Source organism: Mustela lutreola, chromosome 4 (genome assembly GCF_030435805.1).
Source record: "Mustela lutreola isolate mMusLut2 chromosome 4, mMusLut2.pri, whole genome shotgun sequence".
Taxonomy (NCBI): Eukaryota; Metazoa; Chordata; class Mammalia; order Carnivora; family Mustelidae; genus Mustela; species Mustela lutreola.
In genome coordinates, this window is record NC_081293.1 from 162,808,738 (window position 1) to 162,834,122 (window position 25,385).

The following is a 25,385-nucleotide window of genomic DNA, read 5'->3' on the forward strand; positions in this document are numbered from 1 at the left end:
AAGGAGCATGAGCAAACTGGTTTATACTAGTTGGCCAGGCTGGATCAGGGTTCTAGTTTTATTTGTATGTTTTGTAAAAATCATATTGCATATCATAAATGGCTTATAAGTGTTTGATAAGTTTGAAGTTAGTACTAGTCAATCAGGTTTCTAGGGAATATGGAAACATTTTGGTTGCTTTTACCTGAGCTTGTTTTTTTGCCCGTGTAAAGTAACTTCATAGTTATAAATAACAATGAGGTTAGAGCTACATAAATTGTGGAATTTCACAGATAACATATTTGCTGAGGGGCTTTTTGTCCTCATAAAATTTATGAGTATGTTAATATTATAATGAAAAATTGCTGAGGAGTCAAATTCATAATTATAAATGACTTAATTTAATAAAAATGTTGATTCAAGTAATTATTTACTTAAAACTTAACTTTACTGGAAAGCCTCTAGCAAATTTTTTATTAACATCATATAATAAAGTAATTGTGATACTTTTAATTAAATTCACAGAGCAATGACAGTATACTAACGCAATTTTTCTTTCCTTTGTATCTTTGAAAATTGTGGCTTATCTAATCCCCTGATTCAAAATGTCAGAGAATCAAGCATTTAGAAACATGAGATAATCATCCACCAGTGTTGGAGTTGAGAAACTTGGTTCATGCTTTCAAGGTGCTAGAGCAATTTGGGAAAGGAAATTAAGAAATATGTTTCTAATATTGAATTGTTTTTAGAGCTGTAGTTCTCAAAACATAAAGTTTACCTCTTAATTGGGACTTCTCTGGTGAGAAACAGAATAGTTAGTGACTTCAAAATATTAGATTGAAAATAGGAGATCAATAGAAATGTCTTTAAGGGGCATTTGGGTGGCTCAGTCAGTTAAGTGTCTCTGCCATTGGTCCATGTCATGATCCCAGGGTTCTGGGATCAAGCCCACCGTTCCACCCTCAGGCTTCCTGCTCGGTAGGGAGTCCGCTTCTCCCTCTCCCTATGCCTTCCGCTCCCCCTGCTTGTACTACCTCTCTCTGTCAAATAAATAAATAAATAATTTTTAAAAAGAAAATGTCTTTAAAACTCTTTTAAAAAATTTTATTTATTTATTTGACACAGAGAGAGAGATCACAAGTAGACAGAGAGGCAGGCAGAAAGGAAGGGAAGCAGGCTCCCTGCTGAGCAGAGAGCCCGATGTGGGGCTTGATCCCAGGACCCTGAGATCATGACCTGAGCCGAAGGCAGAGGCTTAACCCACTGAGCCACCGAGGTGCCCCGCCCAGTCTTTAAAATTCTTGAGGATCACATTTTCATATTATCTTAATGGAGGTTTCCCGTAATTGACATACTCACCGTTTATAGAGTATTTCTGACATCCCTTCCCTCTCACATGAGATTCTTACTCAGTCTGCTATTGAAGAATGAAATGGATTGGTTTCTACACTGCAACATCTGTGCACTTTGGAACTCTCCTTAAGCACAGCATCTTGAAACCTAAATACCTTGGGATCAACCTTGTCAATTTTCTCTAAGCCACCATCATGGAGTGAAGTTATAATATACCGTATCAGAGATGGCAGTCTAAGAAATCTGTGTTTAAACAAAATTGCATAAAAAAGGCGAACATGAAAATTAGGATAAAGTTGAACTGCTCTCGTTAGAGTTGGCCCTCCGGCTCTGAGTTCCACTCTCTCACACACGTGTAAGGAACCCAAAGGGTACCTTTTGGCAGAAGATTCATGAACCAATGGTTTTCAGGACTGTTTACAAATTGGCTTGAGATTTCGCCATTATTAAACACATGGACAATTTTTCTCTTAGAAAAGCATCCATGAAGAACTACCTTCCCATTGCCTACCCTCATTTCTCTCACTGCTTACCTATTTTATTTATGATAGCATCATGTTCAGTAAAACAGATGATACCCTAGGTAATTTATTTTTTTCTCAGTTTATAGTCTATTTAAAAAAATATATCTAAAATTCTCTCTTTGATTATGCATAATTCATACCTCATAAGAATATTACAAAGATTATATAGAATCATTGTGGAGTGTTTTATAATATTCTTGAGAGGTGTATTTTTGTGATATTAATTGCACAGTTGAGCTTAGAAGCTAAGTCCTTTCCTCTAGATCATGCTGCTGAGAATTCCACCACTTTATTTAACAGTCGGCCATGGAATATGTGGCAAGACCAACTTCAGCTCTGAGAGTAAATGCAGCAATCTCTTGAAGTCCTTAGTTAGTCCTCACCCTTTTTTTTTTTTTCTTTTAAGTAGGTTCCATGCCCAATGTGGACCCCACTGTGGGTCTTGAATTCACCACCCTGAGATCAAGACCTGAGCTAAGATCAGATGCTTAAGTCAGATGCTTAAGCGACTGAGCCACCCAGGCACCCCAAGTAGTCCCCATCTTGCGTTGTGGAAAGAAATAGCAGTTTTTGTCTATTTACTTATATTCTTGTATATTTTATATTTGGCTGGAAGGCTTATAACACAAAAATTCAGATACAGTTTTATTTTTGTAAATTATATTGTAATGACATGCTTGGGTTTTAAATTTAAATTCTGAAGCCAAGGACCAATTTTGAAAAACTTAATTTAAAAACAGGATTTGGGCTTCTCCAATTCTGCACAGACAGCTTGTCAGTGGTTATTCTTTTACTCACCTTTCCTTCTTCACTCTGTTCTCAGCTGTGTCGCTGAACTAGGTTTGTTGATGCTTCTTACTCATTTCTGGAACCATCAGTTAGATACAACATGAAAGTGCAGGGAAAGATTTTACAGTTGTAAAAAACCATAGTGAACTAAATTGTCGGTATTTTTTTTTTTTTAAGATTTCACTTATTTATTCAACAAGGAGATCAGAAGTAGACAGAGAGGCAGGCAGAGAGAGAAGGGGAAGCAGGCTCCCTGCTGAGCGGAGAGCACGATGCAGTGCTCCATCCCAGGACTCTGAGGAGAAGGCAGAAGCTTCACCCACTGAACCATGCAGGCGCCCTTAATTATGATTCTTAAATATAGCTCTTAATGGTTAAAGAATTAAGGTGTGTCCGTGTGATAGAATACCATTCATAAATGAAACAAGATTTTACAAATTAAACTTAGGAAATCAAAGGGAAAAGATACTCTTGTTGAGTTGCCAATTGAAAAACATTATTTTCTTTAAAATCTTTTTCTATGTATCTATTTCATCTTTCTCTGTTTCAGAAAAAAAAAAAAACGATAACAACAGCAAAACTAAACTAAACAAAACAAAACCCAACACCCTTGCTGTAGGACAGTTCTTTTTTTTCTTGTTACTTTGTTTCCTTGTGTTAAACTTGTTGACAGAGTAGCATAAGTGAAATTTGGATTAGGACCAGGCCGGCTGCTCTTGCATATTTTGTTAGTGTTTGCTACCCTCCTTAGCCTCCATGTTTCCTCTTCACTTATGAAAGGGATGGTGCTTCAGAGATTAATCAGTATTAACAGTTGTATGACAGGTTATTTACTTGCCTGACACTTTTACTAATTCTTAGGCCTGATAATAGCTTTTCTCCCTCATGACACAGAACAATTTTTAAATGATTGACACTAAATGTTATTATAGTGTTACTGGACTCAGAATTAATTTTAGTGAAATGTTGAAGCAAGGGCTTTAATTATGAATCAAGAGCATTGTTTTAATATTGAACCATATTTTTTGTAATACAACAAACTAATAATTTAAATTTTAGTGTATAATCTATTATGTTCAGTTATATATCTCTCACAGCAAGAGATAAATTGTTTATTGCATTTCAAAAAGCAGTTCATAGGAATGTTAGTATAAATATTTAAGAATATCAAATAACTCTAGATGTAATACAAATAGAAAGTATAAGAAAGTTTTAAATCCTATCATTTTCATTCTCCTTCTCTTTTGTTTTATAATAATCACCGAGCAGGTATTGTCCATACTCAAGAAATATATTCTACAATTTTGAATTCTCATTTTTGACATGCATTAAAACCCATGTACATATATATGTCTCCTGTTTCCTGCTTTCAAACATGGCACAATAATAATTATCATTTTATTTTCTCTAGATTCTACAAAAAAGTATTAATGCTTTTATTTTTTTATGTAAAAGTCAGTTTCCTCTTTCTTCTATATAAAATAATCTCACTAGAATTAATAAAGATTAGAATAACATAACTTTTCCCCTGCATAAGTCGTTATAAGTAATGCCACTTGTAAAAAAATACTATAGGAAAGCCTGGAGCCTCTTAGAATCCTAAAAATATTAAGAGGAAGTAATAGAGGTTTTTATTTGTTTCAATTTAGCACATTTCTTAAAATGTAAAGCTCTTTTTTTCTTATGTTTAGCACATGATGCCCCATCATAAGATAAATTTAAACAGATTTTTAGTATTGAAAAGTGATTATAAATGTCAAAATTGGTTTATTGCACTTTAAAATGATTTCTATGTGGAAATCAAATGAGTCATGGAATTCAATGTTAATATTCAGTATTAATATTCAGCTTTTAATCTAGGAATATAACAGGCAGCATGTAAAATATTTTCAAACTTACCAAAAGCAAATTTGATTAAGCCAGATCTAGAGACTATTTACTTTGGATAATCATATTTTAACCAGAAAAACTACAACCAAAACTCAAATGTCTTTTGAAGTGCATACAAGAAAATTGATTTCTGTTTATAATGTTTTGACTTAAAATGAGCTTATAATTAGCTTAAAGTAAGCCTGTTTTCTGTGTAGTTTTTCTGTAGTAGTTCAATTTGGGAATATTTTTATATGTTAGCTGAGCTAGAAGAGTAGATTAAACATTTCTATTATTTGCTTAGAATTCAATTCTGTGCCAAGAAGACAAACCACATTTAGGTTGTTAAGAGAGCAACAATTAAATAGGCAAAAAAGAGGGGGTGTAGGCAAAATTATTATTTGAGCCCTGCAGGTGAGTTAATTAGAAACAAAGTTGAAGTCAAGGTATATCATAAGCCTCATATGTCAAAGTTAAAGTACAGTAGACTCTTATTGCCATGTATTCACTATTCAAAATGACATCACGAACAGGAGTCGTCCTTGCCTACTGTTTGGGTGCTAAAAAATTGCTTTTCCTTTTTCTTTTCCTCTTTCTTTCTTTCTTTCTTCCTTTTCTATTTCTGTGACTTAGATATATTTTCAGTCGGTGATAGTTTCTTTTTTCTCTTCTGGTTGGGAAATATAGAATTTGACAAATGCACTATTTTGAATGCTTTTAATAAGTTCATTTATATGGCATAAAAACATATGGAGAAAATAAAATATAAAGACCAAATTAAGCTTTTCCTAAATTATCAGCATATAGTAAGTAGTGTGCATGAGAATTAAAATATCTGAACAATGATAAATGTATGTTACCTTCTCTCCTTTGCTTAGAGCTGAGTTGCATCATATATTTTCGTGATCCTCCAGTGCTTTCCACACGTGCACAAAGTGAGGTTTTAATGCATGTTTATTTAATTAAGGTAATTAATGTTCACTTGGAACTTTTAAAAAATGAATTCTAAATGGGATGACTTCAGTGATGTACTGACTAAATTTCAATAGAATTATTGTTTGCTGTGAGAGAGAGACACACAGAGACACAGAGAAAGACAGAGAGAGAGAAAGACAGAAGACTAAGAGAACAGAGAAAAACAGCAGGGGCAAGGACAAGGAGTAAGAGGGAGAGAGAAAAAGAGTAGGAATAAGAAGAGGAGAAACTAAGATTTCATGTGCGCAGATAATATGCCTAGACTCTCTTTTTTCTTTCCTCTCTTGATTTTTTTTTTAAGATTTTATTTATTTATTTGACAGAGATCACAAGTAGGCAGAGAGGCAGGCAGAGAGAGAGAGAGAGAGAGAGGGGGAAGCAGGCTCCCCGCTGAGCAGAGAGCCCCATGCAGGGCTCAATCCCAGGACCCTGGGATCATGACCTGAGCCAAAGGCAGAGGCTTTAACCCACTGAGCCACCCAGGTGCCCTCTCTCTTGATTTTAAGATTCATTCAGGCAAATAAACTTCTGTTCATAAAACTATAGAAACCATACTAAATTTATTTTCATTATTTTGCATTTATTGAATTGCTGGATTTTCTGTAAAAATTATTGATATATATTGTGGCTTTCTCCATAAACCTTGAAAAATCATGGGTTAGAGTTTATGTACATTTTTTCTGTATTGTGTCCATATTAAGTGGTGCCTGATGTACTTTAGCCTTTCCCAGAGAGTGATCTTCAGTCCTTGAGTAACAAGCTTCAGCTTCATCATCTCAAAGGCACTTTTGAGTTTTCAAATTCTATTCCATGAGACCATGACAGTTCTAAAGTTGACATGCTTTTTAGAAAATAACTTTTCCTCTTTTGGGGATAGGTGTCAAATACTTCATCTATGGCTGACTACTTTACCACTTCACTGATCTTATTAGCTAATTATATTACATTTCTTAAGCATATCATCTTCATAGTAGTGGTAATCATTAAAAATAATTTTTAAAAGGTATACATATAAAATATATAAAATAATAAAACAAAAATATACACACATTGCTATAGGCATAGTCTTTTAAATGAGAACCTTTATAAACTAGTTGAGGCAAATTAATTAATTGGGACAAATACTTTCCCACATTGAATTATATTTACCAATCTCATAGATAGTAAACTAAATAGATACTCTAGAGTATAGATAAAATCAAGGAACACTTAATGAGAGAATAGACTTTACTTCAGGAAATTACTTTATTCAAAAGTATGGTTTTAGATCTGTAAATTGGAGCCTGAGTGTGTAATTTGGGAGAACACAGGAAGGGGGAGCTGGAGGGAGGTGGAGACTGCCAAACTGTTCTAGGTAAGGAATTATCAGGAGATGATTGGGAGGTTGGTAATTAATAGGGAGGTCAAGAGGTAAGGAAGTAAAGTATAGAGAGTAAGGGGAATTGGGCTAAGGAGAACAAGACTCCATCCTCCAAGGGGAGCAAAGAAAATACTGCAAGCAGGTTGTTTTAGCTCTCTGAATCTTCAGTCTTGTAAAAATGGAATTAATAATATCTAATCTCTAAGAAGTATTTTGAATATTAAAATAGATGCTCATAAGACATCTAGAGTACTACTTGACATACAGTAATTGCATATCATATATTAGGCCCCCAAGATGCATGTTAATAACAACGAAACAAGCCTTATGTTTACAACTTTGGTAATCAAAAAACCCTGCAATGAAAATAAAATCATATACTTTATTTTCAATTACTATCATATACACAAAGACTCTTAGAAGCTCCTATTTCAGCCAACCTCAAACTTAATGAATTATTTTTGTTCCATTATTAAGAATAACTCATCCCCAGAATAAGACATTTTAGGATAAGAAATATGAAACACAGACTTTATGCAGTGATAGTTCTCCAGGACATGATGCCAATATCCTACATTGTCTTGAATAGTTAATACAAATCTGACCTATATATTTTGGGGCCAGTATTATTTTGGGAGTTGAAAAATTTTGCATAAGGTGACATGGTAGAAGAAAAGGAGAGTAGGGTTGAAGTGGGAAGATGATCTGAAGGCAGACCTGAAGTAGTAGAAGTTAAAATTGAAAGAATAAATTAAAAAAACACATTATTAACATTTGTTATGTAACTAGTTACTTATCTCTTGGTCCTATCCTCTTCCATTATAACACTTAGAATTTTAATCTCGGTCCTGATGCAAATAGATTACATATCTGTATTTCTGTCCTTCATTCTTCGTAGTCTTTCTCAGCTGCATCACACTCCCTGTGACATTAGAGGACAGCTAGGTTTATGCAATAAACTGGTGCATTAATAGTTCTCTGCAGCCAGGATAATCTTGCGAAAGACCTTGTAAAAGGAATACCAAAATAGATAACCTGAATTTTGCAGTTTTAGATGCTAGTATCTCTAGCTCAGTTTCCATTCTTGTATCATTCTCTATAGTTGAGCATCTTTCTCTCTCCTGTCTCATCCTATTCCCTCTGCCCCACCAAAAAACCACCTAGCTTTCATCTTCCCTTTCTGTTTATTCTCTCACTTAACTTATCAAATCTTTAGCATAGATTCAGTGCTTTCTAATTTCTAATTCTAGCATTATTTCATGATTAATATTCTTTCTTGACATAAATAAGAATGAAAATTATTTAATGAAATTTTTAAAAATTTCATGTAGTCATGCCTGATTTATACAGACAACTCTTCAGCTTTCTGAGATTTGGATTGTACTTAAACTTTATTGCATAAACCTGCAACTAGTTGTCCTTCAATTTATAAATCTCCACATTATTAGGAGTCTGGATAATCTCCATTGGGAATCTCAGTACACAAGCTTATTTTATTCATAACTTGGGGGGAAAAAAAAAACAGGGTAGGGAATCCAATCTATGGGAACCAAAGATAGAATCAGAGCATTGTGACTAAATCAGAATCCCTAGAATGTACCAAGAATTAAATCAGCCATTAATTCCAAAAACCAAGAATGAGAATAAATATGGGAGACACACATCCCATAATAATGAGATGTCTATGCCTCTTGGCTAATGACCATCTGCAAAGGCTGTGAGTGAGAAAGGAACTCTGAATACTGGCCTGGTCAGCTGCAGAGATGTTTAAATAGAGTTAGAATCCATTACACACTATCCAAAATGTCTAAGTTCCAATTGAAAATAGTTATATCATGCATCAGGAAAATCTTAACTTGAATAAGAAAGACAACCAACAGATGTCAACACAAAGTTGACATAAATATTGAGAAATAACAATTTTAAAGTAAATATCCTTAAAATGTTTTAATAAGCAATTATAAACTCTTGAAAATTTAAGAAGTTAGGAAGTCTCAGCAGAGAAACAAAGGATATAGAGAAAACCTTAATGGAAATTTTGGAACTGAAAAATATAAAATGAAAACTCACTGGAAGGACTCAATAACAGAATTGGGTTGAGAGAAGAAAGATTCAGTGAAGTTGAAGATAGATCAGCTTTAGAAACTATCAGCTAATAGAAATTATCCTATCTGAAAAAGAAGGTTAAAATGAACAGAATTTCAGGGACCTCTGGACAATAGCAAAAGATCAAACATTCATGTCATTGGTGTCCCAGAAGGGAAGAAATGGGGAGGAAAAAAGTAATTGGAAGACATAATGGCTGAAAATTTCTCAAATATAGCAAAACACATAAATCTACATACGGTTTTAAGGAGCTCAGCAAATACCAACAAAATAAAGCTAAGGAAATACACACCCAGGCACATCATAATAAAATGTCTCAAAACTAAGAAGAAATAAATAATCTTATAAGCAACCAGAGAGAAATAAAACATTACCTATAAGGAAACATAATCCAAATGACAGCAGATTTCTCTCCAGAAACCATGAAACCAGATGAAGCAGCACAAAAATTTTCTATTACTGAAAGGATAAATTACCCCACAATTTTTTATAGAGCAAAAATATTCTTCAGAAACAATGGCATTCTTAGATGAAGAGAATTAGTCACCAGCAGCCCTGCTATAAAAGAGGAATTATTACTACAGATCCTGAAGACCTTGGAAGGATAATAAGGGAATACTGCAAATAGCTCTGCACACATAAATTTGACAACTTAGACACAATGGACCAATTCCTTGGAAGTAATAAAACAAACTGCCAAAAGATTGTTAAAGTTCTTTAGCAAAAAAGGAAATGACAAAAGAAAGAAACTTGAAATACCAGAACTAAAGAAATAACAATGATATAGGGAAAGATGTAGGTAAATATAAAGATATTTTTTAACATTTGAGTTTTCAAAATTATATTAGCTGCTTAAAAGCAGAATTACTGTATTATCTTTTTGACAGCATCATCAATGCATGTAAATGGTATCTTTATGACAACTAATCATAAAGAGGACAACAGGAACTAAATGGTGCTAAATTTAGGCACTTGAAATGCCAAAATATCAATATAAGTTAATAGTGTTATATATTTAGAACTATCACCAAAAAAATTATACAGTTATATACTCAAAACACTATAGTGAAGCAACAGGAAACATTAAAGAGGATCAAGTAACTTACAGGAAGGCAGGAAAAGAAATACAGAACAAATAGAATATATAAATGGAAAACAAATAGTAAAGTGGCATATTTAATTCCTATCAGTAATTATAATAAATGTAAATATAAATGGTCTAAATACAGAAAGATACCAACTGGTAGATTGGATTAAAAAATATGATCTAGCTATATTTTTTATAGGAAACTCATTTCAAAAATAAAGACAAAAGTAAGCTAAAGGGATGAAAAAATAAATCATGCAAATACCAATCACACAAAAGAAAGGTAGAATGAGTATACTACTATCAGGGCATATAGATTTCAGAAGAAAGAAAATTACTAGAGATAGGTAGAAATGCTCCATAATGACGTAAGGGTCAATCTGCTAAGTATAAGAGGATATAATAATTCTAAATGTGTCTGCACCAAACAACAGAACTATCAAATATATTAAGCAACAATCAATAGAACTCAAAGGAAAAATGGACAAACCTATAATTATAGTGGGGATTCTCAGGGCCCTTCTTTCAAAACAGAAATGACCAGCTGAAAAATCAGCAAGGGTGTAACATCAACCAAAAGGATCTAGTTGAAATTTATAACACTCTCCATCAAATATTTATAGAATATGTATTCTTGTCATATACTTATGGAACACTCACAAATAGGCCTTATCCTTGGTTATAAAATAAACATCAACATACTTAATTAATACATACATAGTATGTTCTTTTTCCCTAATGGAGTCAAACTAGAAATTAATAGCATCATCTTAATTAATTAAGACATCGGGTAAATCTTCAATACAGAAATTAAATGATGTACTGGTATATAATTCCTGAATAAAAGAGTCAATCTCATGGAAAATAAACCACCACCAACACTGAATTATTTAAAAACAAAAAGACAGCATATGAAAACTTGTGGGATGCACCAAAGCAGTGCTTAAAGAGAAATTTGTAGCACCAAATGCTCATTTTAAAGAGTGAGATTCTATGAAAACAATAAGCTCAGCTTTAACCTCAAGACAGTGAAAACAAAATAACTGCAAAACAAGTTAAAGGAAGGAGATAAGAGCAGAAATGAATCAAATATAAAATAAAAAAACAAATAAAATCAATGAAATTAAAAGCTAGTTCATTAAAAAAATAAAATTTATAAACTGTTAACAAAATTGACAAAGGGAAAAAGAAGATATGCATTACCAATATGAGGAATAAAAGAGGATATATTACCACAAGTCCTGAGATGCTGGAAGGATCATAAGGGAATAGTATAAACAACTCTACACACATAAATTTAACAGCTTAGATGCAAGAGACCAATTCTTTGAGGGAAAAAACTACAAAAAGTAACTCAAAATGTTGTAGATAACTTGTATAGATACATATATATATTTTTTAAGTTCTGAAAAAGAAACTTCCAGGCCCAGATGGTGTCACTGGGTTTCACCCAAGTGTGTTTCTTATTTATATAAGAAAGAAAACAAGATTTATACATCTCTTTTCAGAAAAATGAAGAATAGTACTTCCCAGATAACTTTTTTGAGGTCAGTGGTGCTTTGATATCAAAACCGAAGATGGTAGAAGAAAACTATAAATGGCTGTCTCATGAATGTAGATGTAGAAAATCCTCAGTAAAATAATAGAAAATCTTATCCAGCAGCATATGAAAACAGCTGTATCACAACAAAATGGAGTCATTCCAGGAATACAGTGTTGTTTCAATATTCAAAAAATCCATCAATGTAATACACCATTATTAACAGACATAAAACATAAAAATGAGAAAAATCTTGTGGTTTTACAATGCAGAAGAATCATTTGACAAAACCCAAATTGATCCCTAACAAGAACTTCCAGCAAATGTGGAATGAAAGGAAATTTCTTCAATGTCATAAAAAAACCTCTCTAAAAAACGTTTGGTTTATGTCGTACTTAACAGTGGAACACTGAATGCTTTCTCCCCCAAATCAAGAAGAAATGAATGATGTCCACTCTTACCACTTTTATTTAACATACTAATGGAAATCCAAGGCAGGGTATTTATACAAAAGAAATAAAGAATGATTAGACAGAATTGATATTTAAACTATACTTAGAGATAAAGATTTAAATTGTGTTCTGATTTTTATTAATGTACTATCACTATATTTCATTTTACTATTTAAGCTGCTTCTGATAATTTAATTAATGAATTTGATTAGATAATACAATAATAGCTTCATATATCTTCCTTACAATTGAAGGATGATATTTAGCTTTCCAAAATTTTTGGTAATTCACATCAACTCTGACTATTCACTGTAAATATCCTGTGAAACTTGAGTATGTGTTTCTTATTTGAGCTAAGCAGTTCCAACAGTCTCTGTTTTAGAAATTTATGGTTAAATGAGGGAATAAAGTGCAATGTAAATATGAGGGTAAGGAAAAATAGTTATGAACTAGATGCTTTAATAACTCCTTAGAAAAAAGATAGACATTTAAGAGGAAGCCTCATTTATCATCATATATCCAACAGTGACACATGAGGTTAATAGAAGAAAAGAGCTTGGTTGTGTGTGGGTGAAGGTAAACATACAGATTAAGAAAACATAAGTTTTAAAATTCATTAATTATGAAGAAAAATATCAAAACTATGTAAATAAAGGGTGGTTTGGGGCTTCATTTTGTATCTACTTAATTTTTTTGTTTGTTTCTATTTCTCAGGGAGATAGTAACCAGCATTATAAAGGAAATGAGTTTTTTTTTTAAATTTTTAATTTTATATAAACATATATTTTTATCCCCAGGGGTACAGGTCTGTGAATCACCAGGTTTACACACTTCACAGCACTCACCAAAGCATATACCCTCCCCAATGTCCATAATCCCACCCGCTTCTCCCAAACCCCCTCCCCCCAGCAACCCTCAGTTTGTTTTGTGAGATTAAGAGTCACTTATGGTTTTTCTCCCTCCCAATCCCATCTTGTTTCATTTATTCTTCTCCTACCCACTTAAGCCCCCATGTTGCATCACCACTTCCTCATATCAGGGAGATCATATGATAGTTGTCTTTCTCTGCTTGGCTTATTTCACTAAGCATGATACGCTCTAGTTCCATCCATGTTGTCAAAAATGGCAAGATTTCATTTGTTTTGATAGCTGCATAGTATTCCATTGTGTATATATACCACATCTTCTTTATTCATTCATCTGTTGATGGACATCTAGGTTCTTTCCATAGTTTGGCTATTGTGGACATTGCTGCTATAAACATTCGGGTGCACGTGCCCCTTTGGATCACTACGTTTGTATCTTTAGGGTAAATACCCAGTAGTGCAATTGCTGGGTCATAGGGCAGTTCTATTTTCAACATTTTGAGGAACCTCCATGCTGTTTTCCAGAGTGGCTGCACCAGCTTGCATTCCCACCAACAGTGTAGGAGGGTTCCCCTTTCTCCGCATCCTCGCCAGCATCTGTCATTTCCTGACTTGTTGATTTTAGCCATTCTGACTGGTGTGAGGTGATATCTCATTGTGGTTTTGATTTGTATTTCCCTGAAGCCGAGTGATATGGAGCACTTTTTCATGTGTCTGTTGGCCATCTGGATGTCTTCTTTGCAGAAATGTCTGTTCATGTCCTCTGCCCATTTCTTGATTGGATTATTTGTTCTTTGGGTGTTGAGTTTGCTAAGTTCTTTATAGATTCTGGACACTAGTCCTTTATCTGATATGTCGTTTGCAAATATCTTCTCCCATTCTGTCAGTTGTCTTTTGATTTTGTTAACTGTTTCCTTTGCTGTGCAAAAGCTTTTGATCTTGATGAAATCCCAATAGTTCATTTTTGCCCTTGCTTCCCTTGCCTTTGGCATTGTTCCTAGGAAGATGTTGCTGCGGCTGAGGTCGAAGAGGTTGCTGCCTTTGTTCTCCTCAAGGATTTTGATGGATTCCTTTCGCACATTGAGGTCCTTCATCCATTTTGAGTCTATTTTTGTGTGTGGTGTAAGGAAATGGTCCAATTTCATTTTTCTGCACGTGGCTGTCCAATTTTCCCAGCACCATTTATTGAAGAGGCTGTCTTTTTTCCATTGGACATTCTTTCTTGCTTTGTCGAATATAAGTTGACTGTAGAGTTGAGGGTCTATTTCTGGGCTCTCTATTCTGTTCCATTGATCTATGTGTCTGTTTTTGTGCCAGTACCATGCTGTCTTGATGATGACAGCTTTGTAATAGAGCTTGAAGTCCGGAATTGTAATGCCACCAACGTTGGCTTTCTTTTTCAATATCCCTTTGGCTATTCAAGGTCTTTTCTGGTTCCATATAAATTTTAGAATTATTTGTTCCATTTCTTTGAAAAAGATGGATGGTACTTTGATAGGAATTGCATTAAATGTGTAGATTGATTTAGGTAGCATAGACATTTTCACAATATTTGTTCTTCCAATCCAGGAGCATGGAACATTTTTCCATTTATTTGTGTCTTCCTCAATTTGTTTCATGAGTACTTTATAGTTTTCTGAGTATAGATTCTCAGCCTCTTTGGTTAGGTTTATTCCTAGGTATCTTATGGTTTTGGGTGCAATTGTAAATGGGATTGACTCCTTAATTTCTCTTTCTTCTATCTTGCTGTTGGTGTAGAGAAATGCAACTGATTTCTGTGCATTGATTTTATATCCTGACACTTCACTGAATTCCTGTACAAGTTCTAGCAGTTTTGGAGTGGAGTCATTTGGGTTTTCCACATATAGTATCATATCATCTGTGACGAGTGATAATTTGACTTCTTCTTTGGCGATTTGGATGCCTTTAATTTCCTTTTGTTGTCTGATTGCTGAGGCTAGGACCTCTAGTACTATGTTGAATAGCAGTGGTGATAATGGACATCCCTGCCGTGTTCCTGACCTTAGCGGAAAAGCTAAGTTTTTCTCCATTGAGAATGATATTTGCGGTGGGTTTTTCATAGATGGCTTTGATGATATTGAGGTATGTGCCCTCTATCCCAACACTTTGAAGAGTTTTGATCAGGAAGGGATGCTGTACTTTGTCAAATGCTTTTTCAGCATCTATTGAGAGTATCATATGGTTCTTGTTCTTTCTTTTATTGATGTGTTGTATCACATTGACTGATTTGCGGATGTTGAACCAACCTTGCAGCCCTGGAATAAATCCCACTTGGTCGTGGTGAATAATCCTTTTAATGTACTGTTGAATCCTATTGGCTAGTATTTTGTTGAGTATTTTCGCATCTGTGTTCATCAAGGATATTGGTCTATAGCTCTCTTTTTTGATGGGATCCTTGTCTGGTTTTGGGATCAAGGTGATGCTGGCCTCATAAAATGAGTTTGGAAGTTTTCCTTCCATTTCTATTTTTTGGAACAGTTTCAGGAGAATGGGAATTAATTCTTCTTTAAATGTTTGGTAGAATTCCCCTGGGAAGCTGTTTGGCCCTGGGCTTTTGTTTCTTTGGAGATTTTTAATGACTGTTTCAATCTCCTTACTGGTTATGGGTCTGTTCAGGCTTTCTATTTCTTCCTGGTTCAGTTGTGGTAGTTTATATGTTTCTAGGAATGCATCCATTTCTTCCAGATTGTCAAATTTGTTGGTTTAGAGTTGCTCATAGTATGTTCTTGTAATAGTTTGTATTTCTTTGGTGTTAGTTGTGATCTCTCCTCTTTCATTCATTTTATTTATTTGGGTCCTTTCTCTTTTCTTTTTGATGAGTCGGGCCAGGGGTTTATCAATTTTATTAATTCTTTCAAAGAACCAGCTCCTAGTTTCGTTGATTTGTTCTATTGTTTTTTTTTGTTGTTGTTTGTTTGTTTTCTATTTCATTGATTTCTGCTCTGATCTTTATGATTTCTCTTCTCCTGCTGGGCTTAGGGTTTCTTTCTTGTTCTTTCTACAGCTCCTTTAGGTGTAGGGTTAGGTTGTGTACCTGAGACCTTTCTTGTTTCTTGAGAAAGGCCTGTACCCCATATATTTTCCTCTCTGGACTGCCTTTGTTGTATCCCACAGATTTTGAACCGTTGTATTTTCATTATCATTTGTTTCCATGATTTTTTTCAATTCTTCTTTAATTTCCTAGTTGACCCATTCATTCTTTAGAAGGATGCTGTTTAGTCTCCATGTATTTGGGTTCTTTTCAAACTTCCTCTTGTGGTTGTGTTCTAGATTTAGAGCATTGTGGTCTGAAAATATGCAGGGAATGATCCCAATCTTTTGATACCGGTTGAGTCCTGATTTAGGACCGAGGATGTGATCTATTCTGGAGAATGTTCCATGTGCACTAGAGAAGAATGTATATTCTGTTGCTTTGGGATGTAATGTTCTGAATATATCTGTGATGTCCATCTGGTCCAGTGTGTCGTTTAAGGCCTTTATTTCCTTGCTGATCTTTTGCTTGGATGATCTGTCCATTTCAGTGAGGGGAGTGTTAAAGTCCCCTAGTATTATTGTATTATTGTTGATGTGTTTCTTTGATTTTGTTATTAATTGGTTTATATAGTTGGCTGCTCCCACGTTGGAGGCATAGATATTTAAAATTGTGAGATCTTCTTGTTGGACAAACCCTTTGAGTATGATATAGTGTCCTTCCTCATCTCTTATAATAGTCTTTGGTTTAAAATATAATTGATCTGATATAAGGATTGCCACTCCTGCTTTCTTCTGATGTCCATTAGCATGGTAAATTCTTTTCCACCCCCTCACTTTTAATCTGGAGGTGTCTTCGGGCTTAAAATGAGTTTCTTGGAGGCAACATATAGATGGGTTTTGTTTTTTTATCCATTCTGATACCCTGTGTCTTTTGATTGGGGCATTTAGCCCATTAACATTCAGGGTAACTATTGAGAGATATGAATTTAGTGCTATTGTATTGCCTGTAAGGTGACTATTACTGTATATGGTCTCTGTTCCTTTCTGATCTACCACTTGTAGGCTCTCTCTTTGCTTAGAGGACCCCTTTCAATATTTCCTGTAGAGCTGGTTTGGTGTTTGCAAATTCTTTCAGTTTTTGTTTGTCCTGGAAGCTTTTAATCTCTCCTTCTATTTTCAATGATAGCCTAGCTGGATATAGTATTCTTGGCTGCATGTTTTTCTCATTTAGTGCTCTGAAAATATCATGCCAGTTCTTTCTGGCCTGCCAGGTCTCTGTGGGTAAGTCAGCTGCCAATCTAATATTTTTACCATTGTATGTTACAGACTTCTTTTCCCGGGCTGCTTTCAGGATTTTCTCTTTGTCACTGAGACTTGTAAATTTTACTATTAGGTGACGGGTTGTGGGCCTATTCTTATTGATTTTGAGGGGCGTTCTCTGAACCTCCTGAATTTTGATGCTCGTTCCCTTTGCCATATTGGGGAAATTCTCCCCAATAATTCTCTCTAGTATACCTTCTGCTCTCCTCTCTCTTTCTTCTTCTTCTGGAATCCCAATTATTCTAATGTTGTTTCGTCTTATGGTGTCACTTATCTCTCAAATTCTCCCCTCGTTGTCCAGTAGCTGTTTGTCCCTCTTTTGCTCAGCTTCTTTATTCTCTGTCATTTGGTCTTCTATACCACTAATTCTTTCTTCTGCCTCATTTATCCTAGCAGTGAGAGCCTCCATTTTTGATTGCACCTCATTAATAGCTTTTTTGATTTCACCTTGGTTAGATTTAGTTCTTTTATTTCTCCAGAAAGGGCTTTTATATCTCTCGAGAGGGTTTCTCTAATATCTTCCATGCCTTTTTTGAGCCCGGCTAGAACCTTGAGAATCGTCATTCTGAACTCTAGATCTGACATATTACCAATGTCTGTATTGATTAGGTCCCTAGCCTTCGGTACTGCCTCTTGTTCTTTTTTTTGCGTTGAGTTTTTCCGTCTTGTCATTTTGTTTAGATAAGAGTATATGAAGGAGCAAGTAAAATACTAAAAGGGTGGCAACAACCTTAGGAAAATATGCTTTAACCAAATTAGAAGAGATCCCAAATCATGAGGGGGGAGAAAGAGGATAGAAAGAGGTTCAAAAAGGAAGAAAGAAAAAAAAAAGAAAAAAGAAAAAAAAAAGAATTTAAAAAAAAGAAAACAAATAAGAAAAATATAAAAAAGAAAAAATATATATATTGGATAAACTAGTTAAAAAACGTTAAAAAATAAAAAAGGTAATAGTTAAAAAAAATTTACCAGAAGGCGAGAAAAAAAACAAAAAATGAAAAAGAAAATAAATAAATTAACTTCAAGACTAAAAAAAAATCACAGGGAAAAATCCATGAGTTCCATGCTTTGCTTTCTCCTCCTCTGGAATTCTGCTGCTCTCCTTGTTATTGAAACCACACTCCTTTGTAGGTGAACTTGGTCTCGGCTGGATTTCTTGTTGATCTTCTGGGGGAGGGGCCTGTTGTAGTGATTCTCAAGTGTCTTTGTCCCAGGCGGAATTGCACTACCCTTATCAGGGGCCAGGGTGAGTAATCTGCTCAGGTTTGCTTTCAGGAGCTTTTGTTCCCTGAGCGCTTTCCGTAGAGTTCCGGAGGATGGGAATACAAATGGCGGCCTCCTGGTCTCGGGCCTGGAGGAGCCGAGAGCCCAGGGTCGCCCTCCTCAGTGCGCCCTCAGAGAACAGCGCCAGTTACTCCCATCTGCCTGACCTCTGGCCGCGCTCTGAGCTCACCGAGCCTGGGACCGGTTCAAGGTAACACCGAGCTGTGAGCTTACTGTCGGCTCTGTCTCTGTAGCCGGCTTTCCCGTTCCAATACCCGCAAGCTCTGCGACACTCAGACACCCCCGATCCTTCTGTGACCCTGAGGGACCTGTGGCCACGCTGACCCTGGGTGGGCTTTGTCCCGGTTTAGCCTCTGAAGCGATGTCCCTCAGCAGAACAGACTTTTAAAAGTCCTGATTTTGTGCGCCGTTGCTCTGCCGCTTGCCCGGAGCCGGCCCTCCCCCCGGGGTCTATCTTCCCATCGCTTTGGATTCACTTCTCCGCTGGTCCTACCTTTCAGAAAGTGGTTGTTTTTCTGTTTCCAGAATTGCTGTTCTTCTTCTCTTCGATCTGCCGATGGATTTTCAGGTGTTTGCAATCTTTAGATAAGCTATCTAGCTGATCTCCAGCTAGCTGAAGTATTCTCAGCCTGCCACTTCTCTGCCATCTTGACTCCTCCCTCAAGGAAATGAGTTTATCTTTACACATAATTTCAATTTGTTATGGGCATTACTTGGCAATTAAATAGCATACTATTTTTATGTTCTGAGAATGGGGTTGTTTCATTTGATGCATTCAAGATTACATTGAATAGTAATTTAGTGAAATGGACAGCAAAACCCAATAAGAACAAAATAGATAAACCAGACTGATATAGGTGGTAAATTAGTGAACAGAATTATTTTATATTAATATGTTTTTACTTTTCACATTTTCTTTTGATGCTGAAGAGAAATAAAAGACAACAAAATTACTTTTTTTTAGAGTGAACTATGGTATCATTTCATTTAAGTTACCAAAGTAAATTTTGCTGTAGACCAAATTTCATTTTTTCCCTTAAGGATGCCTGTTTCTGTAAAACCAGCCTGATAGAGCTAGTAAATAATTCCCAATACTCTGGTGGGCAATATGTACTTTCTCCAGCTAGAGGAATGAATTGTTAAGGCAAATAAGAACTCATTCTTCCCACCTTTTGTTCACCACCTAGCAAACTCACCTTTTTTTCTGGACTGCAATTTTGCTCAGCATCTTTGGCATTGAATTTGCTTGGCCAATTTTCATTTCATATTGTGTTTGGGACTATTTGAGTTTCTGCCTCTGGGAAGTAACAAGGTCTGAAAATTGAAGTCATTCTCAAATAATGTTTTGAAAAATCTGGAATCACTCTTAAAAGTCTTTCATTGAATGTAAGTATAAAGCTATGGATTAGCACAAGACTCTGAAAAAAAAAAATTCCATTGAGCTAAAGTAAAATTCTCCCTGATAGAAGCAATGCATTTTTTTCTTAAAAAGAAATGGAGATTATTAAAGTTGGGTTGAAAAAACAGAGACCTCTTTACTTGTAGTCATTTTTTATTATTATGTCTGTGGCTTTTTATGATTAACACATTCGGGTCTGAGTTAATGACCAGAAAATTGGTTACCAAAATGCCTCAAAAGCTGATGTTGGCTAATACTGACTTTCCGGATGTTGGCTTATCATTCTGTGTGTGGGACAACACATAAAAGCAGTTATGTCTGATGAGCACTTGTTTTCTATTATTTTCTTTGTGAATACATGTAATTGTGAATACATATAAATTTTGTGTTCTGTTTTAAATGTAATAGCTAAGTGAATTTGAAAATGCTACTTTATTGAGGATGATGATAAGATCACGTTTTAGTTTTCATTGCCCACATTTTAGCTCATGAAAATTAAAGAAGAAAGTATCCAGAGAGGGTTTTTTTTTTTAAAGATTTTATTTAGTTATTTGACTGACAGAGATCACAAGTAGGCAGAGAGACAGGCAGAGAGAGAGGAAGGGAAGCAGGCCCCCTGCTGAGCAGAGAGCCAGACAGACGACATGGGGCTCGATCCTAGGACCTTGGGATCATGACCTGAACCCAAGGCAGAGGCCTTAACCCCCTGAGCCACGTAGGTGTCCCTCCAGAGAGTTTTTAAAGCCATATTTGGTTCAGTCCAGGGTAAGGGATTAGCAAATCAAAGGTACTATTATTAGCATATATTGTTTTGATTTAGTCCTTGTCAACCAAGTGGACTATGTAACTGTTTAAAACCATCCTACCTCAAAGAGGCCTTTTTCTTACAGAAAAAGGACACATTAATGAATGAGTACCTTTGAGACAATTTTAGTTTGTGTATACATACATACAGGTCAGTCATGAACGAAATCATTTTAAATACTTGGTTCCTCTCTTTTGTTTTGTTTTTACATTCAGTATACAGCTATAAATATTCATACATGTGAAAATGAGTATCCACATTTTTAAATGATTTTTGCAAATATTTTAATGACTATAAAAGGAATGAGGAACATATAGATGAATCACTCCTATATAATGAACTTCCAATGTCTTCATAACAACTGTTACTGTACACAATTGCTTTTCTTTTTTAAAAATTTTTTAAAAAGTTTTTAAAGAGTTTATTTATTCATTTGCCAGAGAGAGAGAGAGAAAGTACAAGCAGGGGGACCAGCAGACTCCACACTGAACAAGGACCCCCAACACGGGACTCAATCCCAGAACCCTGGGATCATGATCTGAGCTGAAGGCAGACATGTAATCGACTGAGCCACCCAGGCATTCCCACAGCTGTTTTTCTTAAAGTAGGAAAAATATATAGTATAAAATAGACACAGATTTATTTTTAAACAATTTTGAGATTTAATTTCCTTATTAGGCTCTATTTTTAGCATGTCACAAATTCTAAGTAGTGCACACTTTTACATATATTAATTTTTTCCTGATTTCACCCCAAAAAATGATAAATTATGTTTTCATCATTCCATAGGGAAAGTAAATCCTTATCTATCTGAACTAGTCCTTCTTGGCTTCAGGACAAAAACTTGGTTCTGTTGACTTTTACTGAACCAGAATAGTCTCCTAATAGTATAAGGCAGTCAGTGAATATGGGTATTGCTGGCAATTATGGATTCTGCTTATAAAACTTCCTTCATTCTTTTTCCCTTCGATTTAGAACTCAAGTTCTGAGCTGATCTGTTACATCTTGGATTGCCTTGGCTGCACTCCAGGCACACACTTATCACGAATGAGCTCTCTAGCCTTCTGTCTCTAAGGCTTTCTCTTTTTCTGCCTCTACTGCTCTATTTTCCTCTTGCCTTTCTAATTCCTTTTTAAAATTTTTGACTGATTATTTAAGACCCCTGCCTTGCCTCCTTTCCAAGAACCAACCAGAATGTTTGTAGATTCCATAAAGGTTTACCATCCCTTCCCTCAGGTGTCTTATAATCCTCATTGATGCCATACATTCCGTTGTTTTCTCCCTAATACCAATATTGTACATAACAAATACAATCTAAGCTTTACCTGCTGTGATAAGAGGAGGTCCATTTTACAGTATTATTTAAAATCTCAGTAAGCCTAGTCTCTACATGCTTATGTACTCTGTAACTTAAGTCACTTTCCAAGATCATTCTGTGCAACTACTCCCTATGCCACTAAATTGTAATACATGGATGTTCTCCTACACTTAAGACGGAAGGAGTTTGTTTGTTGTTGTTTTAAATTATGGAATGTTTTAAAGGTTTTTGAAGGTCTTTAAACTTCATTAGGGTAGGCATCATGACATTTTTTTCCTTAACTGCTATATCATCCCTGCCTACCAGATTTCTGTTCTTTGTAATAATTTAGCAATTACTGAAGAATGTTTAAGTATTTATGTTATTGCAGTCTCACTATGTGGGTGGTCTTCATAGCTAGAGAGCAGAACCAGTGTATATATGGGCATCCCTTGGCTCCCTGAGCTACACTGTCGTTTGCTGTCATTTGCTACTCACACTTGTGACTTCTGATGATGGCAGACAGCTGACATTCCGAGAGAGAGAGAGAGAGAGAGTGTCTGTGTGTGTGAAAATCTTATTGGCTCTTATCTACCTGTCTTTTCCATTTCCTCTCTACCTCTATGCTTTTTTTTAATTTTTGCCTGAAGAAAGAGTCATTGTAACCCCACTGCCATTCCACAAATTTCTTCCCCAAGGCCTTTGATTCTTGATGATGATATTGCAAAAATACTAATTTTATTGTGTTCTTTTAAATAAGAATCTTTAAAGTCTATGGAGGGAGCTGAAGTAAAATACTGCTTAGAAAATTGTAAATCTTTTGACAAAACTGCTAATTAAAAATTAAAAGTGACTACTTTCTAATTTTTCCTAATCCATCTCTTCCTCAAATTAAGATGCTTTAAGTTTCTAACAGTTGATAACACTCTGCTATCAAAAAGAGAAAGGTAAATTACAATCATTTATGTGCGTCTTCAAAATTTTAACTTGCTTCTGCTTTAAGTCAAGATCTAGGTGACTGTGACCTCTTTCTCTTTCCAAGCTATTAATTTACTGACTTCAGGTCCTTGTTATATTGTATTTCCTCTTGTATTTGCCACAAGTGTGACCTTTTCAGATTCTAACAACTATTTTGTGTGATAGTTTCCACTTTTGACACTCTTGTCTTCCAGAAACGTCTTCCACTATGCTCCCATTATTTATCAGCCACCCAGGTTGAGAAAGTCACTGGAAAAGATACAGCTCTGAAAAGTGTTTTATTTGAAAAGAGTATCCAGATGACTGAATAGGTCCTTAAGTGTTAAGTTTTCAATATTGCCTGTTTAGAAGATGTAAGCGTAGTTGTGGCTCTCCTTATTTTAAAAACACAACAAAATAAAAATATATTATACACTTCAGTTTTGATGGTATATAAATACCCACTTTAGAAATAAAGTGAATAATGATAGTCTTCTTTTCTGAATTTCACTTAAAAGATGAAAGCACTTACTGTTTTACTATCTCAAATTCATGGAATTAGAAACATACCATTGTTTCATACTGATGATTCTACAGTGCGTTTTTTTAATTGCAAGTGTTCTGTTCATTCACTCTTTACTGTCAAAACAGTGTTATTTGAGGAGGTGAGCAGCTGACTGTGGATTTGGAAAAAGCACAATAAATACATATGTGTGTGTGTGTGTGTGTGTATAAAATAAAACAATTTGAAATATCCTTTGAGCCAATGAGACATTTTAGTTTATTTTCTGTCCAGTATGTACAGTTTTAATCAGTGCTAAATCTGGGTTACTGACACAAAAATTAACAACAAGCTATATTTTATTTTCAGATTGAATCATAGACTAAAGTAATCTGCCTCTAGTAAATTCTGTATTATAGTGTTAGTCTCATGTTTCCCAAGAATACCCTGAGTGGACCCTGTATTGAATGAACGTATATATGTATAGTTTAGCATAGTATGGTATAAGATAATCAATGTGTATATATATGTATAAATTATTCATATTATTTCCAACATTTTATTGATTTCTTCTAACTACATTACTTAAACCAGTCAACTCTGGCTGTATATTAGAATAATTTAAGTCTTTCAAAATACTAAAGTTTGGGCCTCATGCAAGAATAATTGAGCTGAATCTCTTAAATGTAGGGCCCAGGCATCAGTATTTTAAAAGTTCTCCAACGTGATTCTAATATAAACTCAGAGTTGAGAACCACTAAATGAATAAGTGAGTAGAGAGCCTAGCAAGCCCTGGAATATGTCAGTTTCTAGATTTCCTTAACTACAGCTTGGCAGTTTTCATGTGATGTGAGGAAGCCACAGAGGAAAGGACATTTGAGTAATTAGCAGTTATAAAATCCATTCTTCAGCATCCACCACATATACATCCTCTATAAAATGGACTGTAAATAACTTCTTTCCACGAGTACAGTGAAAGAAGCCAATTAGAATATAACTTCTTTTTTATTAAACTCCAGTATGTATGTATCTTTTTAAAAGCTTTCTATGATGCTTTCAAATGTGAGTGTCCTGTGGCCTCATTCCATGAGAAGGCGAGATTTTGCTTGAAGATATTATTTTGGAAACCAGAATCTAAATCTTAGATGGGCACAAGAGGAAAAGATCTGTCTTGAAAAGTTGTCGTAATTAGGAATGTTAATGAAGAATGTAGATCTAGATCTAGATCTAGATATATGTAGATATATATCTTCTTTATATAACTGCTTCTTGGTTTCTAAATAAATCTGGGAAAGAATCAGTTATATTCTTATCCCTATTCCTTGAACCTCTGAAATCAGGAGAATGGCAGAGACAATTAGAATTCATGTGTCACAGTGTAGGGATGTGAGGAGGTGATTTGAAAGGCAAAGTAGTCTCATAGTTAACCAGATTTTCCTTCTTTAGCTTACTGTGAATATATTTTTACTCCCATTATTGGAAAAATGTATGTTGAAACATCAAAAATGAATTTTAACTAGAAAGTTTTTAAAATTTTGAGATTACTTGACTCATAGGCTGTTGAAATAAGGGACTCCATAGCCAGTGAAGCATAGAAATTCCATAATATTAGAATTTTTAAAATTAGGTATAAAATATTAATTTCCTTATATATTTCAACTACTGTGTGCTGTTTTGTCTTTGCTTTTGCATTTTTATAATACATTTAAAAAGAAAGAAGTGTTTAATTGAGTGCTAATTTTGGTCAGGCATCTGTATGATTGCTGTCAGTTAAAAGCATGTCTTTAAATCCTACTTCAAGATAGAAGATATATACTTTCAAAATTACTGATTTTTAGTTTTGACCTTGGCAAAAAAGAATGAACAAATCATCTCATTCAAAGCAGGGCCATAATATCACACAAATGTTTTCTTATGGTTTGATTTATAA